The sequence below is a fragment of the Poromitra crassiceps genome (assembly GCF_964638095.1).
Source record: "Poromitra crassiceps genome assembly, chromosome: 10".
Taxonomy (NCBI): domain Eukaryota; kingdom Metazoa; phylum Chordata; class Actinopteri; order Beryciformes; family Melamphaidae; genus Poromitra; species Poromitra crassiceps.
In genome coordinates this window covers 5069184-5079526 of record NC_139631.1, presented here as the reverse complement: position 1 = coordinate 5079526, position 10343 = coordinate 5069184, and the positions used below count along the sequence as shown (strand labels likewise).

General features: G+C 41.0%; 2 pseudogenes across 2 annotated transcripts; both read right to left on the bottom strand.

Moving 5' to 3' along the window:
- Window positions 1–960: 960 nt before the first annotated feature.
- LOC310783791 (UDP-glucuronosyltransferase 2A1 pseudogene) lies at window positions 961–2535 on the bottom strand (annotated as a pseudogene). The gene has a single exon. The product of its transcript is annotated as a UDP-glucuronosyltransferase 2A1 pseudogene (transcript).
- A 2962-nt stretch (window positions 2536–5497) lies between these two features.
- LOC310783903 (UDP-glucuronosyltransferase 2A1 pseudogene) lies at window positions 5498–9735 on the bottom strand (annotated as a pseudogene). Its single transcript, XR_014554067.1, has 2 exons — window positions 9652–9735; window positions 5498–7600 (listed from the first exon to the last, which is right to left on the bottom strand). The product of XR_014554067.1 is annotated as a UDP-glucuronosyltransferase 2A1 pseudogene (transcript).
- Between the last annotated feature and the right edge of the window lie 608 nt (window positions 9736–10343).

The following is a 10343-nucleotide window of genomic DNA, read 5'->3' as shown; positions in this document are numbered from 1 at the left end:
GAGTTCCCTCTTTCTCATTGTCCCCGTATTTAATAACATTGTCAGAGACCACATCATTTGTTAGAGACACACGTGGTAACAGACACACAATCAGTTAGTTACATAATGTATATTTAGACATAAATAGTGTGTGTGTGTGTGTGTGTGTGTGTGTGTGTGTGTGTGTGTGTGTGTGTGTGTGTGTTTCTTTCTTTTAACTAAAGATAGAGATAAAGTACACACTTTGGGTACATGCTTTGATCACTGATGGTGAGTAAAGATAATATATCTATTCTAACAAGTTAAAATGTTAAAATTAATTTTCTTACACCTTTCTTTCTTTTTTTCTTTCTTTCAGATTTAGTTGCTTATATTAGATGCAAACTCAAGGCCAATCTCAACCACCTACGGGAAAATATTTTCATATTCCCTCTCTCTCTCTCTCTCTCTCTCTCTCTCTCTCTCTCTCTCTCTCTCTCTTTTCTTTCTGATTTTGTAGGTGTGACTGATACCACTTCCTCATCGCTTTACAATAATAGGCCTCAATCGGTTACTTATCTCTTTAATAACTGATGTCAGCTGTTTACAAAAACAATGACATGTTGTGCACTCCATCTGTCTGGAAAAAAATATAATTTGACGTCAAAACAGATAGAGTAAGTGAGTGCAGTATATGACTCACCATGTGCAGTTCTGAATCAATTTGGCCCATTTTAAAAGGAAAGCTGATTTTTCTGTTGTAAAAGCAAGTTGCTTTTTAGAGCATCTTGAGGCTATATCATCGTCAAAATGCAATGCAAAATGCATTCAAAAATCTGTGAAACCAGCATAATCTGAAAAAAAATGCAATGTCAATATTAATAGTGGTACTGAATCCAGGGCATTTGTCCTTCATTCCTTCCTTCCTGAGTCAAAGAACGGCTCAACTGTTCAAAGGACATGATACACATACTGTACGTATAAGTGATAATAATATGCATATTAGTAATTTTTCCCTTTCTTCCTACCAAACACCTTACGCCACAAAAATGTAACTGTTAAAATAGAAGTCAGTGAAATCAGCAGGACAAATGCTAGCAAAAATGCCACAACATCAATCGAGTGGTACTGAATCCAGGACATCTTGTAGGAATCGGTCCTCAGGTGAGCAGCTCCCGTATGTCTCATGACAAACTCGATCCAGAACATGGCACGGTCCAGAGGCTTCATGGGCTGGTCTCTGTGCAGCCTGGAAAGCATCTGCATGTTCTCCCTGTAGGACGGCTCCGAAAGCACTTCCTTCACTGCCTCCAGGAACTTGTCTCTGTTTACTGTGCCAATGTCCAGCACTTTGGCAACGCCCCTCGCTTTCATCCTGAAGAGGTTATCGTCCTGGTCAAACATCAGAGGAAGGCCGACGATGGGGACTCCATGGTAGATGGCCTCCTGAAGTCCATTGGTGCCTCCGTGGGCCACAAACACTCTGGTCTTTGGGTGGCCCAACAGGTCGTTTTGGGGCAGCCAGTCCATCACCAAGGTGTTGTTGCCCAGGGTAGACGGTCTCTTCCCAGTATGCCTCCAGATGACCTTCTGAGGCAATTTGGCAAAAGCGGCGGCAATGTCTTCTGCTACATCCTCAGGTAGATTTCCCACCAACGTCCCCAAGGTCATGACGATGAGGCCATGGTCTCCAGAGCTCTGGACAAAGTCCTCGAGATCTTGAGGAAGACGCTTGGAGGGCTTGCACTGGAAACCGCCCATGTAGACGATGTTGGGCATGGTGGGACGAGGGAACTCAAAGGTAAAGTCACTTCTCATCAGCCAAATGTCTGCTGCCTGCATAAGCTCAGAATAGTGGACATCAGGACCGAAGTAACGGTGGACAAAGGATGTGTAGAGAGGGTCTGTCATCCTTGCTCTATTAATGGGTCCTGTCAAGTAAATAAGAAGATTCTTGACCCTTTGCATAAAAGTCATCTTATCAGTCAGTTCACTTCCTGGTACTGGAACATATGAGAGCGGCGAGGGAGCAACTGTGAAATGTCCATCTTCCAAAATTGTCCATCTTACATTGAAGACCAGAGGCAGACCCAACCGATGAGCAAGAAGTACCCCTCCTCCGAAGCAGGGGTCTGTTAGAAGAACATCATACTTGGCCTCTTGGAAGGCCTGCATCAGTTTAGCGTCTTCAAAAATGTCTTCCGTTGTCTCAACCACGGCTTTGTGCCATTGTTGTATTTTTGCGAGAAACTCCTCTCCAAATTTGAAGTAGGCTGAAGCAGAAGTGTGGAACTCGCGCCGGAGCTGCACCATCGCTGTTACAAATGGATTAAATTCATTCTCAACAATTCCAGCGGAAATGTCGAGCGTCATTGATTGATAGTAATGAGACTCCGCCTTGATGTACCAGCTGGTCTTTGGCCGGATCACTGTGATGTTGTGTCCTCTGGAGTGGAGCTCTTCGAGGAGGACCTTCATGTTGACCCAGTGGCTTCCATCCACAGGGAAAACAAGGACTTTCCCTCCATCAGCACTGGCAAGAGAGCAGAGCAGTGCGGCCAGGGTCACCAGTCTCATCTCTGAGGTGAAGCTGGAATCATAAAGGTATAGATGATAATAGAGTTAATAATAATAATAATAATAATAATAATAATAATTGATTTGATGTATATAGTGCCTTTCAAGACACTCAAAGCGTTTCACATATCAGGGGAGGGAACCAAATTCCATTACTTATACTCTATAGTGATCAGTAAACACTAGGTTGGTTTCATAAAGGTTCCTTGGTGCTCGAGGTCCGGTTCACGTTTTGAAGCTATTTTGAGGATGGACTGACAGTCAAATCTATACTCCCTCAAAAGTTGTGCATCATTCATCATCTCCAGTGGGTTTTGTCTGTCCCCAAAAATGTGTTGTGGTATATCCACCTCTTTAATCACCATACATTCTGCCATGTTTAACAAATAATTTCACACAAATTCACTGGTCTGTAATCTGCAATTCAAAAGACTCCCACCAGAGGGCAGCATGTCAGCATGAGTTTCACTGTCATGACAGAATCTAAGCAGCCACACCAGGAATACAACCAGATCCTTGAGTAGTGGCTGACAGATATGAAATATCCCCATCCACTTTGTTTTGCTAATTTATGATATAGCCTACACATCATTTTCTTAAAAAGACAAACTGTGAATTGTGACATCTAGATCTAGGTGTGTAACAGTCACCAATATTTACTGGACAATGGATAATGGTTCAGTTTCATCACTTAACCATATAGGCCTTTTATGGCCTTGAGATCCATAGCCTATTTGCCTATATTAATTTGGGATTTCCAGCCACAAATCATGTTTCCTATGGGCAGTTTTGGATCAAAAGGAACATTAGGGTTCATGGCACAATACAGTTTTTCGGTATGACAGCTATTGAAGGCATTCATTTACAAATGCCAGTACCCTGATGTGGAAGGAATCCACAAGGCGCATGTGACTCAATGAAAATGTAACAATTTTAATTTCCATACTACAAAGAGATTCAAATTAAAATCCCTAACCCACAGAGGAAGAGTTTGGGCTTCTGTACAGCTAGGCTTCTTGCAGTTAACCCATTGATACCTGATGCAGCATTTGCGTGTATATCCCTCATTTGTGTGTATCCCTTTAAGACCGCGAACCGCGTCACGCGGTCGCGGTCTTAAAGGGATACACACACAAATGCATCAGGTATGTATGTCGGGCATCATGCATCAGTGCATCAGGTATCAATGGGTTAAAGAGGTGTCTTCTAAACAAGAAACACATCAGCTTACATCCTTTGTGACTTTGTCAATAAGTCATTCAAGCTGTGTGAGCTAGGGATGCATCAATATGAACATTTTGACCCATACCGATATGATATAACAATACCAATATATTAACATTGGACGACATGGACGACAAGAGATATTTACTGTCGATATGATCTGTATAGAAACAAGTTTCTATGATAATCAAATGTAGTCTACATACTGAAAAACACATGTAAACAATGCATTTGAAAAAGTAAACTTTCTTTATTTCCAAAACATTTGGAAAAGCCACTAAATCATAGATTTACCATATTGCTTGCTCTCAATATGAAAATTCTGTCCGATACCGAGATAAATAAAAAAAAGACCAACATCGGCCAATACTGATATAATTGCAGATATATTGTGGATCCCTAAGCAACTATTTATTCCATGAGAAGAATACATTTTCTACTTACAGTCGAAGTGGCAAAGGTGCAGTAGCCTACAGAAACAGTCAATGCAGTTTTGTTTGTATGTTTGTATGTATGTCGGGTGTTGCTTTTGAATGCTAAACACATTGTACTGAAAGTTGTGCAATATCTTCACGGGCAAAGTTCAACAGCGTACATGTTTCCCTCCCTCTCAAAACAGACCAGTGAAAGAAGAGGTCACTGTAGAGGTGCAGCCATGTTACTTAATTTGCAGCTGTAAATCTAAATGAACCATACAAAGGCAGAGCCACAAAGAAGACATATAGTCAATCATTGCTGACCCCTATAGTTGCCTCCTGTTCAGTGAGTTCAGGTTGCTTCCATCTGGTCCCAGATATATTCTGCCAAGATGCAGGACCAATAGATCTAAGAATGAATGTGTCCCTAGCTGCTATTGGCCTTTTAAATAACATTAATATGAACGTTATGTAATTCTTGGCCCCCTCACCGGGCCCCTCGGGCATAATAAAGATTATGCTACCTTGAACCTTGAAACATTCTGTAACTGCAAGGCCACACAAGCTCTCTCTCTCTCGGTGCTCGCTCACACATTTTAAGGGCTGTATTGGAAAACAAACCGCGTCACTGGGTGGCAACGGCAATGGAACCCTATGGAGCCTGAGTTTGAGCGTCTGCCTCTAGCTGGCTGACCGTTTTTACAATTTAAAAACTGCGACAGTTCACACGGCATACATATATTATACATCAAACTCTTGAGCTAATTCTGCTCTCACTCAGAATGTCAAAATAAGCGATGTGATGTATACTTTTTGAGATATTAACATTTGTTTGGCACATCTCATACCAGTTAATTGCCGCGGGGTTACGCATTTTTGGGTGGCAGTAACGCCACGCTGATTTGTCCTATAGGCTTTTTTTTTTTTTTACTTCTTGTTTTTTTTTAGAAGTAAATATATATTTTTAATAAGACATTGATGAGCCACGATTAGCTTGAAACTGTCTTGTTTATAGACATGTATTGTATTTACACTTTCATAAAGGTATTTATGAAGTCCCTTCCTCCATGTTAAAAACATATACAGTAGATGGTGTGAGCGACATATAGAGAAAGAGTTGGATCTTGAAAAAAGAAGACGAAATAAGACATTGTTGCTCTACATTATATAGCTTCAAATGCTATTCCAGAATATATGTATTTTTTAGATCAGAAACATTTGAAATAAGACAAAAATGTAATTGTAATAAGAATTAACATTTATTACGTATATACAGTATACACTTAAATTCATTTAAGTACATGCACAAAGTCCAAGCTTGCATTTAGAGGTCCATATAATTAGAAGTATACTTTCTGTAGAAATGTATAGTTTTTATACCACAAAACATAATAGTACAAAACAAAGTACAATGGCTCCTCCTTCACTGGTATGGCAATAGAACCACAACATCATGGCCATCTTACGTTGAATAACTGATGTTGAGTTCAAATTATTTTCTTTTAGTTGATGAAATATTGCGTAAATTGTGTTAATGCACAAGATGCAATTGTGATTTTGTCTCAAATTTTCTGGATTAACAATATATCTCAATCCCACACTACGCTTGTACAATTAAGATCCTTAAAAAGGGGATCTAAAAATCAAATGATTAAATTTAACTGCTGAGCCGATGTAATAAAAAGTGGATAAAAAGCTCACATTAGATCATGTTTTAAAACAGAGATTTTTATCTCTTCAAAGACTAATTGCTTCACTTTATTTGTGAGCGGCTAAACAGATTTTACAGAATGCTATATAGAATGCTACAGTATACAGTATCTCATAATACACATTATTAGTTATTTTTCTGTTTCCTCCTATCAAACACTTTACGCCACAGAAACCTCACTGTTAAAATAGAAGTCAGTGAAATCAGCAGGACAAATGCTAGCAAAAATGCCACAACATCAATCGAGTGGTACTGAATCCAGGACATCTTGTAGGAATCGGTCCTCAGGTGAGCAGCTCCCTTATGTCTCATGACAAACTCGATCCAGAACATGGCGCGGTCCAGAGGCTTCATGGGCTGGTCTCTGTGCAGCCTGGAGAGCATCTGCATGTTCTCCCTGTAGGACGGCTCCGAAAGCACTTCCTTCACTGCCTCCAGGAAGTTGTCTCTGTTTACTGTGCTCAGGTCCAGCACTTTGGCAACACCCCTCGCTTTCATCTTGAGGAGGTTATCGTCCTGGTCCCACATTATAGGAAGGCCGACGATGGGAACTCCATGGTAGATGGCCTCCTGAAGTCCATTGGTGCCTCCGTGGGCCACAAACACTCTGGTCTTTGGGTGGCCCAACAGGTCGTTTTGGGGCACCCAGTCCATCACCAAGGTGTTGTTGCCCAGGGTAGACGGTCTCTTCCCAGTATGCCTCCAGATGACCTTCTGAGGCAATTTGGCAAAAGCGGCAGCAATGTCTTCTGCTACATCCTCAGGTAGATTTCCCACCAACGTCCCCAAGGTCATGACGATGAGGCCATGGTCTCCAGAGCTCTGGACAAAGTCCTCGAGATCTTGAGGAAGACGCTTGGAGGGCTTGCACTGAAAACCGCCCATGTAGACAATGTTGGGCATGGTGGGACGAGGGAAATCAAAGGTAAAGTCACTTCTCCACAGCCAAATATCTGCTGCCTGCCAAAGCTCCCAATAATGGACATCAGGACCGAAGTAACGGTGGACAAATGATGTGTAGTGAGGGTCTGCCACTATTGCAATGTTATTGCGTAACATCACGTAAGAAAAAACATTCTTGACCCTTTGCATAAAAGTCATCTTATCAGTCAGTTCACTTCCTGGTACTGGAACATATGAGAGCGGCGAGGGGGCAACTGTCAAATGTCCCTCTTCCAAAATTGTCCATCTTACATTGAAGACCAGAGGCAGACCCAACCGATGAGCAAGAAGTACCCCTCCTCCGAACCAGGGGTCTGTTAGAAGAACATCGTACTTGGCCTCTTGGAAGGACTGCATCAGTTTAGCGTCTTCAAAAATGTCTTCCGTTGTCTCAACCACAGCTTTGTGCAAATGACGCATGCTTGTCAGAAACTCGGCTCCAGCTTTCATCTGGGCTAAAACAGAAGAAGGGGGCTCGCGCCGGAGCTGCAGCATCACTGTCATGAATTGATTCAGGCCATCCTCTTCTATTCCACCGGCAATGTCGAGCGTGATCGATTGATAGTGGTGGGACTCTGCCTTGATGTACCAGCTAATCTTTGGCCGGACCACTGTGATGTTGTGACCTCTGGAGTGGAGCTCTTCAATGAGGACCTTCATGTTGACCCAGTGGCTTCCATCCAAAGGGAAAACAAGCACTTTCCCTCCATCAGCACTGGGAAGAGAGCAGAGCAGTGTGGCCAGGGTCACCAGTCTCATCTCTGAGGTGAAGCTGGAATCATAAAGGCATAGATCTGTCATAGGCTGTCAAACTCAATTTCATCCCAGGCCACATCAGCATTACGGTTGCCCTCAAAGGACCGGTTGTAAATATAACACCATATTATAAATGTATCTAGCCTGTCCACCCCTCTGTGGACTCAGTTTGCTCCAGGGGATGATAAGGTGACTATGATCCCTAACCCGGCCTTTAAGGTTATGGGCTCTTGTTCTCTTATTACTCTAGTAGCCTTTACTGCTTCTCTTGGGGAGCATCAGGCTCAGAGTTCATGTCCAGTCCGTTGCCGTGCGCACTTATACATATATGACCAAGACGAGGAGGGTCAGGAAGAGTGATCAGCTGTTCATCTCCTGTGCTCCTCCGTGTTTGGGCAGGCCCATCTCCAAGCAGCGCCTCTCACATTGGCTTGTGGAGGCTATTACCTTGGCGTATACAGTACGAGTCAGAGCACACAGCCACCTCCGGGCTGTGCACCCAGAGGTGTCCCCACTAAAAGAGACAAAGATTGGTTTCTGGTAGGGAGGTGTGGAGTAGAAGAGGTTAAACGAATTCTTGTCAAGAATTGTATTGGCTTCTTTATAGCCTATTTATATGTTGAATACCTTGATGATATGGCAGGATAATGGCCATCTACAAACTAAGCGAAGTAGTGCAAAAGCATGTGAACTAAGCATTCCACTATTGTCGTACTCAAAAATAATTTTGCAAGTTTTTGCAAGTAATTGTGCCCATTTTTAACATTGAGCACCTGCAGGGCTCTGCACGGCCCTGCACATAAAATGAGGTCCCGGGATAACAGGTTACTATTGTGATCAGTATACCGATTGTTATTATTCACCATGCATCACTCAAAAATACATTTAAAGGAATATATATTCAGGCTAAAAGTTGCCTTGAGCACCCCTTTAAAAATTGTTACACTGGTGTCCCAGTGCCCAAAAATGGGCACCTCCTAAGACTGCCATACAAATATTAATATATGTATTGTTCCATTTTTCTATTTTTTTTTCTTTATCAGAAATACCAAGTATGCATTCCTTTTCAGAATTTCAAGCCTTTAAATGCCAGTTTGCTTACAAAAAACACCCATTCTTTATTTTTGTGCAGTGTCAGATAACAAAATCCCATTATTAAACTTTTTCGAGTTCCAGACATTTTTGCATAAAGTCATGAATTATATTACATTAGGCGGTAACACTTCATAATACTGTAACACAAAAAATGGGTAGTTACTGAGGAACGAGTAAGGAACGAACCATTAGTTCATGAATAGTTAATGATTAGTTAATGAGTAGTTGATAGGTAGTTCCTTAATGGTAGTTACTTAAGAACTGACCATTAGTTACCATGTTAACGAACCAGTAAGTAATGATTACTTCCCTAAAAAAAACTTTTTTTCATTTGTTTTCATTCACTAGTTCATTAATAGTTAATCGGTAGTTCCTTAAAGATCCTTAATGGTAGTTACTTAAGAACTGACCATTAGTTCCCATGGTAGTTACTTAAGAACTGACCATTAGTTACCATGTTAACGAACCAGTAAGTAATGATTACTTCCTTTTTTTTTATATATATATTTCACTAGTTGTTAAGTAATGGTAAAGTAAGCAGGAAGTAATGGTGTATTCCTTAGTAACTACTCAGTAAGATGTACTGCTTTACTTGAGGGGGCACAAACATGTTAAGTAATGGTAAAGTAAGCAGGAAGTAATAGTGCATTCCTTACTAACAACTCGGTAAGATGTACTGCTTTACTTGAGGGGGCACAAACATGGGAACTAATGGTAAAGTAAGCAGGAAGTAATGATGTATCCCTTAGTAACAACTCAGGAAGATGTACTGCTTTACTTGAGGGGTCACACACATGTTAAGTAATGGTAAAGAAGCAGGAAGTAATGGTGCATTCCTTACTAACAACTCGGTATATACTATAGGAATACACCATTACTTCCTGCTTACTTTACCATTACTTAATATGTGTTCAACTACTAGTTCAAGCTGTGTGAGATTTATTCCATGAGAACAAATAATTTTCTACTTACAGTGGAACTGGCAAAGGCGCAGTACAGTAGAAACTGACCGTCAATGCAGTTGTTGTCTGTATCAGCAGTAGATCTGCTTTTGACTGGTAAACACATGGCACTGAAAGTTGTGCAATAGGCTATCGTCACAGGTCTCAAGTTCAACAGCTTCTTCTTCTTCTTCTTCTTCTTCTTCTTCTTCTTCTTCTTCTTCTTCTTCTTCTTCTTCTTCTTCTTCTTCTCCTTCTTCTCCTTCTTCTTCTTCTTCTTCTTCTTCTTCTTCTTGAGTTTTATGGCGGTTGGCATCCTTAACTGTTGCATTCACGCCATCTACTGGATTGTTACAGCTACACAGTGCGAATTATTACTTGTCTGTAAAATGACATGCAGTGTCCACCAAAAATGTTCCCAATCACACCATTGTCCATTCTATGACCCAAACGCAATTGTCTGAGTTGGTGCACACCCCTCCATCAGTCCTGCATTATATCCAAATCCTCTCCAGGAATGTCCCCAATGTATAAGAATCTTCTATCAGCTGGGATCCTTTTTCCAGAGACACTGGGGTGGCAAAGAAACTGTGGGAGGCAGATTGAATATTATATATATATATATATATATATATATATATATATATATATATATATATATATATATATATATATATATATATATATATATATATATATAGCCTATATATATCATTAATTCTC